The sequence below is a fragment of the Echinops telfairi genome, unplaced genomic scaffold (genome assembly GCF_000313985.2).
Source record: "Echinops telfairi isolate 266 unplaced genomic scaffold, ASM31398v2 ScPeMD7_18;HRSCAF=68, whole genome shotgun sequence".
NCBI lineage: Eukaryota > Metazoa > Chordata > Mammalia > Afrosoricida > Tenrecidae > Echinops > Echinops telfairi.
In genome coordinates this window covers 41,169,975-41,178,876 of record NW_022103915.1, presented here as the reverse complement: position 1 = coordinate 41,178,876, position 8,902 = coordinate 41,169,975, and the positions used below count along the sequence as shown (strand labels likewise).

General features: G+C 45.6%; 1 protein-coding gene across 1 annotated transcript in view; it reads right to left on the bottom strand.

Moving 5' to 3' along the window:
• SPTB (spectrin beta, erythrocytic) overlaps positions 1–8,449 on the bottom strand; it is a 135,886-nt gene extending 127,437 nt beyond the window's left edge. Inside the window, exon 1 of the mRNA XM_045288229.1 lies at positions 8,435–8,449. The gene's annotated coding sequence lies outside the window, so the exon portion shown is untranslated. The remainder of the gene's footprint in view (positions 1–8,434) is intronic.
• Positions 8,450–8,902: the final 453 nt, after the last annotated feature.

Below are 8,902 nucleotides of genomic sequence, written 5' to 3'. Positions count from 1 at the left end.
CCAGACATGGTGAGGGACAGGGACTGTCAGGCCAGGCTTTGACAATGAGGCCACCTGTTAGAAATTACAAGGACATATGCAAGACAATGTGAGAATCATAATAAACATTAGGACGACACACACACAAAGAAGAAGGCATAGTGGAGGACGAGGAAGCACTCTGCCCAAGGGCAAGCAGCAAGAGAAAGGAGGTGGAAAGAACCCAGACTCCTGCCACTCCGCTCACGGAGGCTGAAATGCATCGTCACGTACACCTTGGACTCTTCTCCACCCACGTTTGGGCTACAAGCGCTCCAAAGCAAATTAAACGTCTCCTGCCTGCCCTCTAAAAGTCTACAGTCTAAAAATAGGAAGATGAATATACAGTCAAATAGAAGAACTTGGATGACAAACTGTCTCCCAAAGACAATGTTCTCAAATAACAAGTTCAATTTGGGCCCAAAGGTGAGGGTTTTAATAAATGTTTGCAATTTTCCTTTGAAGACATTAAATGCCAAGGGACAATATTTAAAATACCTGGCAGCCATTCCCATGAAATAACCATTCTTCAATATTTAGAGGACAATGAAAAGACATAGTTTCTGACATCTAGATGCAATTCCAACTGAAGAGCGTATGAGAGCCAGGTCCTTCAGAAAGTTTCTTATCCAAAGGAGTTGCTGCTGGGAAACAAACACCTTTGTAACCGGTTAAGAAGAAAGCTTTGCTGGAAGCCATCTCCTGATATATTTTAGCATATAGAACCTCCATTCATCAATCCCCACCCCTTTGGAGAATGACTGTCAAAGTGGCCCTTCCCAAAAGCACTAATTAAGCTACTATGTGTGTGGTAGCTACATAATCTGTTGTCAATCTGAGAGCCTTAAGAGTGAAGGGGTGGAGTTTAGTCTGTCAATCAGGTTGAAGCTTGATGACCTCATTTGGAGGTGCTAAGGAGATAAATAACTCACCGGAGGCAGGACACAGGCTCACTCCCTGAAAGACATTCCTGCTGACAAGACACACAGAGCTACACTAGTGCCCTGGAGCTGAAGGAGCCACTTAGAGACCCATCAGCACTGAGATGCTTCCACCGCCACTGCATCCACAAGACTTTCCACCCACTGGCCTGTGATTTTCCTGCATTCGGCATCATTGCATGGGTCTCATGAGTCTGAAGAGGACTTTATAGATTGGTATCGGACATATGGGCTAATAGCTGACTAATGCCTTGATCTGAACTGGGCTGGGATGTTTTCTCAATATACAATTGCTCTTTTATATAAAGTTCTTTCTTATACACATATGAGTGTCTATGAATTTGTCTCTCTAGTCAACCCGGACTAACACAATGTGCTAAAGTATTGATTGGCAGGACTTTATGTAGGAGCCAAGACTATAACTCCTAAATGAGTTCTTGCCCTGACAAGGGTGCTGTCTAGTGGAGCAAGTAGTCCATAGACACCTGAAAATTTCAAATATAATAAAGGAAGACTGTGGCTGCACCCAAATAAGTGGTTTCTGTAAATAGCCCTTTCACAAATTTGGAGGGAGGAGAGAGGGCTGGAGATGAAAGAGATTACAGGGAGATTTCACAGATTAGAGCCTAGAAGTCACTTCAAATCTGGGAGAAATACTCAGGACTCAACAGCAGAAACAGAACAACCTGGTGCAAGCACAGGGTTTGCAATGGGAAGTAGTGGGAGCGAAGGGTAGAAAAGAACTCGGAGTAAGATTGCCATAGCTTTCAAAAATCATCTTAATGAGTGTGGGTTTCCACCTCTACCTGGGGAGAAATGTCTGGAGGTTTGAGAGAGGAATATGCTGAACACACTGCTTCCTGGTGGACTGGTTTGGGGAAGTCTATAATTGACAGAAAGCTCCACTCGGGGTCACCTTAAGTGTATACTTGTGGGCTATAAAAGTACAAAGGCTACTAAGTTACCAAAAAGATGATTCCCAACATACGTTCTTGCTAGGTGAAAGCTACCGCTTAAAAATATGTCAGCCCATATGCTTTACGTGCATCAAAGGTTACTTGGAGAGTACAGAGGAAATGGTTCACAGTTTCTTGGCAGCATGACTAGAGGGAGGGAAAGAAAGATTTACTTTTCATTATACACCCTTGTGTAGTGTGGATAATCTTATAAACCATCTGTATTCATTCATTGAATAACGTTAAAATGTTTACATTACAACCACCAGACAATGCCAGCCGATGTTTGGGCTCTACCTAACAAATTTAAAATATTTCTAATTATAACACGGACTGTATTCTGATCCTGTCTCTGAAATATCTTAAGCTCTGTCACAGAGTGGATAGGCTGTGAGAATGATCTAACACTGAGAGTACCACATACACAGAACTAACTGCGCATCGAAGGCTTCAAAACAAGCACCCTCCTTTGAGATGGTGAAACGGGCTGAAATGAAAAGGCTGCTTCAGTTGACTCCAAATCAACTCCGCATTGAAAACAGTCAGAAATAATCAGCCACAAGACACCTGATGAGATCTGCTCCCCTCTCAGTCGATGGCACTGCATTCTTCCAGTGGCTCAGGCCCCAAACAACGGAGTCCTCTCGGACTTACTCTTGTCCACTCACGCTCTGTCGTCACATCCCATCGGCTCTGCCTTCAAAATATACCGAGTCCAAGCATGCCTCACATAGCCCACCCCATCCTCCTAGGCCACCCTCTCTGGCCCGCACCATGACAACAGCTTCCATCCAATGCCCTAATCCCACTCTTGTCCCCTGCAATGAGTTCTCCCCAGAGCAGCCAGCAAGATCCTCTCAACACCGAAATCTGAATAACTACCCGCAGCCTCCCACCCTGCAAGACTCCCCTCACCACCACCACCCCTACACACCCGCCCACAGCTGTCACTTCCTTCCTATCACAATGGGGATACACCCAAATGTCTTGCCTGGTCAAAAGCTGGCATGACCCACACCCCAATCCTCTCCAGCGTGGGCCACCACGGTGTCCTCCTCAGTCACACTGGCCTCCCTGCCAGTCCTGGGACACAGCAGTAGCTCCCATGGCAGGACTTTTCACTCCTCCTGATCCTGAGACCCCAGACTGCCAGCAACTTCTCAGGGTCTCTGCACAAAGGAAACTGTCCCTGAGAGCCCTGGGTATCCCACCCCCGCCGCTCTCACTCTTGCCCTTTCCACGGTTTTTTCCTTCCTGCAGAGCGCCTGCTGTGTTGCTGCTGTTCAGTTCCCGTCTCCCCACGAGCACCACCGTGCTCCTCAACATCACACTTTGTTTTGCTTGCTGCTCTCTCCCAGGCCTAGAATATGTCTGTCAAAGGCGTGCGCGCTCCTTAAATATTTGCAGAAGACGGAAGTCAGAATCAAGTCACTCAACTTCTTTTTGTCCAGTCCAGTGATCTTGAGTGACTTGTATGATCTGGTCTCCAATTCATTAGGATCCCTAGTGGCACAGTGGTTTAAGCACTGGGCTGTAGTAGGCTGACCTTGTGGTCAGCAGCCCAACAGGTAACCCATTACATCACCAGCACCCCTTAGAGCATCTCTCTTCTGCTCCATACCACATGGAAATGATCTTCAGTGGTTTGGGGTTCACATTCTCTTGACTGCTGTGGGTGAGATCAAGCTGCACACAGCCCCCCCGCCCCCGCCCCATCCCTGCTAAAATACCTTGACTGATTTCGGTTTCAATTGCCAATCATTCAAATGTCTTCAGAAATGTAACCCCAACCACTTCCTGGTCTCATTTCCAACTCATTCCTAGGCGATGTTTCACACTCTAACCACATGGGACTACTCCTCATTCCCTGATCGAATCAGGCTGTTGTACACCTCTACTGGACCGCTGGGCTGCAATGTTTCCTCCCATCCCGCTCATTGCCCCAGCTGGCGCATTCCACGAAGGACTCCCTGGGCACTCTCACAGATCTCCTGAGATCCACCACCCCCACCCCCCGACCTGAGTTAGGTGCTCTTTACCCGGCGCAGAGCACGCAGTCCAAACGCCTACCACTTGCATCCAATGAATCGTGGCTGGCTTGGATCTCATCTGATCCCTTTCTGTGTCCGCAGCATCTACATACAGGGTCAGCCCTGCAGTGGGCTTAATGTCTGTTCTTTTTCATTACTTCTTAAATGACTCTTCTTGGGCCTTCTCTTACTCTAACTCTCTAGGACTTCTGACACAGAATCAGTTATTATGAAAGGCCTTTTCTTACTTTGAACCTGAAGAAATATGCTGGGTGGTGACTCTGACTGACCATTCCTCTCAGCTCTCCAGAAAAAATTAGGAAGTGAACAGAGAGGCAGGATTAGGCTTTGGATATCTTTCCGGCCCTCACAGTTGCATCTTTAAAGTGTGCTTTGTTTGATTTGAAGTGCTGTGATTTCCCAGAACAAATGCAGGCCGATGTAAGTCTGGTAAAAGTGGAAATGATTTTCAACTTACTCATTTTCAGAAATTATGTACCCAAGTTTCTGCTCCTTTTCATGGTGGTAGAGCACCCTGAATTGACTATCATCCAAAAGTAATTATTGTTCTTTAACTGGCAAAAAGCCGTTATTCTTTTTCATAAATATCTGAGATGATCTGAGCCTAGTTCAATGCAGTCTAATTTTACTAGCCTGGTGCCTCTTCCTGTACTAAATTTATAGCATTCAAAGGAAAGGAAGAAAGGGGATACTGCATTGCCCCCCCTTCCCCCCACCCCCGCTAACATGATATACGTCTGAGTTTTAATTGCCCTTGTAATTATACCCTAGGCCAGGTCTGCACAGGTATAGGGTGGGAATATAACATGGGAAAGCATGAGAAGGCCTCACTGAGGTAGGAGGGATGACGGTTTTATAATACTTGCTGCATCCAGGAGAGAGGGAGAAAAATGGGGCTGTCATAAGCCAGCCCAGCAATTCATCGAGGAAACGTTTTCTGTCTATGGCTCCCTCTAAGACTGTGAGCTGGAAGGCGACAAATCCCCTGTGGTTTGATATTCAACTTAGGCTGGCAGAAAACGAAGGAACTTGGATGGCTTGTCTGTGAATTAAGAAATAAGCACAGCAACAAAGGGAAACACGCGGTGACATTTTCTAAATATTTACCAAGGGGAGTTGACTATTCAGTGAGAGCAGCCAGATCCGACAGGGCGCTCCCCTGACTGCTTCCTACACCCTCCCTCCACCATCAGCTCCATCTTTCAATCCAGAGAGCCTTGGGTTGTTAAAAGAAGCATCTCTGTGATCAACCCAGCCAACAGCATGAGAGTCTGGCTTCTTTCTTCCCCAGTTGTTTCTAAAGCAGAAGCTACCCAAAGGTCAGCAAGCAAAACTCAACTGTGTCCGCAAGAACTTCTTCTAAGATACAACATATACCCCTCCCCAGTGATTTTCAGCTTGTAAATAAGGTTGATGCAAAGGGTTTGCACATGACTGTGAACCTAAAGGTTGGCAGCTCAAACCCACTCAGCGGGGCCCTGGAAGAAAGGCCTGGTGATCTACATCCATAAAGATGACAGCCACAGAAACCTTTACAGGGTAGTTCTGCTCTGTAACTCAGAGGTCATCATAATTCAGAATCGCCGAGATCAGGGATCAGCAAACTGTGGCTTGCGAGCCATATTCAGCTATTTTGGTACATACATGTGGCTCAGAAGTAAAACTAAGATTTTAAAAGGAACTATTCAGATAATGGTGATTGTACTTGTTTGTAGAAATATATTTTTGGCTCTCGTAAAAATTTCAAATTGTTGTCAGAGACAGCATTGGCTCTTCCATCTCAAAAGTTTGCCAGCCCCTGAACTAGAGGGCAACAGGTTTTCTTTTCCTTTTTAAAAAATCATTTTATTGGGGGCTCATACAACTCTTATTACAATCCATACATACATCCATTGTGTAAAGCACATTTGCACATTCACTGCCCTCATCATTCTCAAAACATTTGCTCTCCACTTAGGCCCCTGGTATCAGCTCCTCATTTTCCCCTCCCTCCCGCTCTTCCTTCCCTCATGAACCCTTGATAATTTGTAAATTATTATTTTGTTATATCTTACACTGTCCAACGTTTCCCTTCGCCCACTTTTCTGTTGTGATGGCAACAGGTTTTCAACAACTATATATAATTTGTATGGTTTCAGAGCCTGGGTGGTGCAAACAGTTTGTGATCAGTTGCTAATCTAAAGGTGAATCTAAATTCACCCAGCAGCTCTGCTGAAAAAAACAATCACTCAATCAGCAAATAAACAAACAAGCCAGATCCATCGCCATTGAGTCAATTTCAACTCAGAGCACCCTTTAAAGAGGTTCTGAGACTGTAAAACTGTAAGGAAGCAGCCTCATCTTCCTCCCACAGAGTGGCCAGAGGGTTTGAACTGCCAGCCCTGTGATTAGCAGCCTAAAGCCTAAGCCATAATTGCTTCTATAAAGATGACAGCCAAGAAAACTTCACGGAGCAGTTCTACTCTAGCACACATGCCGCTGCCCTAAGTCAAGGGGCACTTCGATGGCATCCTCAGCAACAACAGCTATCTGATTAAACTCATGAAATATTTGTATGGTTTCACAGCCCAGCATCCCTGAACTTCCCCACCGGTCCTCATTATCAAATCACCTGTCTCATCCACCCGCAGGACAGTTATTTGCAGTTTGACCCTCCCCAAGTCAATTGACAGGTGCTGATCTGCCTGACTGAGGTTATTAAAAAAAAAACCCATTGTGGATAATGAAGAAATACATCTTACATCACGTTAAAATGTCTGTCGGTCATATTGCCTTCCTTTTTAGGTCTCGGACAGATTGTTTGACTTTAACCTTGTGAGCAGCATCCCTCAGGAGGACTGTGATGATGGGGTCTGGATGAAGACCGCTATCTAGCAGCCCCAACTACTCTCTAAGTCTTTCCTCACCGCTGCAGAAATGCTATATAGTTACTTAAGATTCATACTATTTCAAAACAGTAATGCGCATACCCATTGTATGTAAATGTACACACATCTGTGTGCATCCTGTAAAAGATGCATATTCATCTGTACACCCAACGAGCAACGAGGACCTTATGGAGAAGCTCAGAATTCAAAATTCATGGTGATCTTCTCTCCTGCCTAGGGCCCCACAGCTTTTTCTAATACTTCACTAAAATGGAATGATTAAGTATTAAAATGTCTTTTCTCAGTTTCCCCCCAAAAGAAAGAAAATCTCAGTGGTCTGATTAGATAAAGCTTCAGGAAACCAACCCACCACTGGCCTTGAGAGAGAATGGAAAGAAACAGGCTGCAGTGCTAAGAAGCGTGGTGCCACATATTAGAGACGCACCTAAACGGCCAGGTAAATTATAGTTGGGTCTCACCTGTGAGCAAGCAACTATAGTTGGGTCTCACCTGTAAGCAATTTACCTAAATGGCCAGGTAAATTATAGTTGGGTCTCACCTGTAAGCAAGTAAGCTTGGATTCAATGACCCCAAGGTCCCTTCCCATACCAACAAACAGCCTTTGCCTCATGAATTTTTTATCGTCATCCGCTGTCCTATTGCACTGTCCCTATGCATTATCAAGCCCTCCTGGCCACTTCCAGGACTAAAAGGAAAAAATCTGTTTTCCAAAAAATCCATGCTTTGACGACTGCCAAAATTACAGTCCTGTCCTTGGAAAAATGACCTGGGCATAATGGGCCAGGCTAAAAACCTCTGAGCAAATAAATGGCCAATATCATCTTCAGTCAATATTTATAAAGCTTCTCTAATATAAGCAGAATCTTTATCCAGTCTTGACAGTGAGAGATTGGGAAGCTAACAGACAATCCTGTACCCAGGTCTGTCCAACCTCTACTTTTGTAGCCCCTATTGAATAGCTTACTTCCATTCACCTTGCTTTTGAGAGAATCCTGGCCCCAGCTGTCATTGGCAGTGTGACGTTAGGTTCAGGGAGATTAAATAATGTGCCAGTTTCCTCACTTGTGAAATGCAGATACTAAGGCGTCCTGGTGGAGTAGTGGTTACGTGTTGGCTTGCTAATCATGAGGTCAGAGTTCAGAATGACCAGATGCTCCTTAGAAGAAAGACGAGGCTTTCTACGTCCATAATAGTTATAATCTCCAAAACCCGCCCTGTCCTAAAGGACTACAGCAAGTTGGAATCAACTCCACGGCAGTGAGTAAAGAGCTATGGGGCAGAGTTACTGTGACAATTTAATGCGATAATACAAAGAAAATACTGCACATTCATTCGTTCAACAAAGATTAATCAAGTATCCACTACCAGCCAGGCACTGAGCTAGGCACTGGTACATAAAAGGATAAATTAAAGCTTATTACCCACTCCCCCTATGCCCCCTGAACTGCCCCATGCCCCCCACCCATTCCCCCGCCCATCCACCCACGCACAACCTGATGATTTCTAGAACTCTGACTGAACTGTCAGGCTTTGACAGTTTAAAATGTTTCACACACAACTAGTTTGCCTAAAATCACCACCTTTAGTTTGTCAAATATGGTCCCAGGTGAGAGTCCTCCTCCTGCCTTTCCTTTCACAAGCCCCCAGGGAGTCCGCCAGCAGGCATTCTGCTCTGAGGATGCCTGTAGCAAGCTGGGAAGAGGCCACTGCTGCAGCAAAGCAGGTGTTCTAGCTCTCGGCTGGGCAGGCCATGCAGGAAAACCTGATCCGCCTGAGCTACAGGGCCCATCCTGCCTGCCTGGGAGTTTTCGGGTGTTTTCAATGCCATGTGTCTACTTCTGAGTCTTTTAAGAACTTGGGAAAATAGGACTGATTCGTCCTCTGGTCATTGCACCTGGGCCACTGATAACACAAAGACCAGTCGCTATGGGATCTCAAGGTCATTTCATAATGTAAGGTTTATGTCTCTCCATTGGGCTTTGCTCTGGAATCTGACACACTTGTGCACGAAATGAACCACCTCTGGAGTGCGGGTTGGTTTCAAGGCC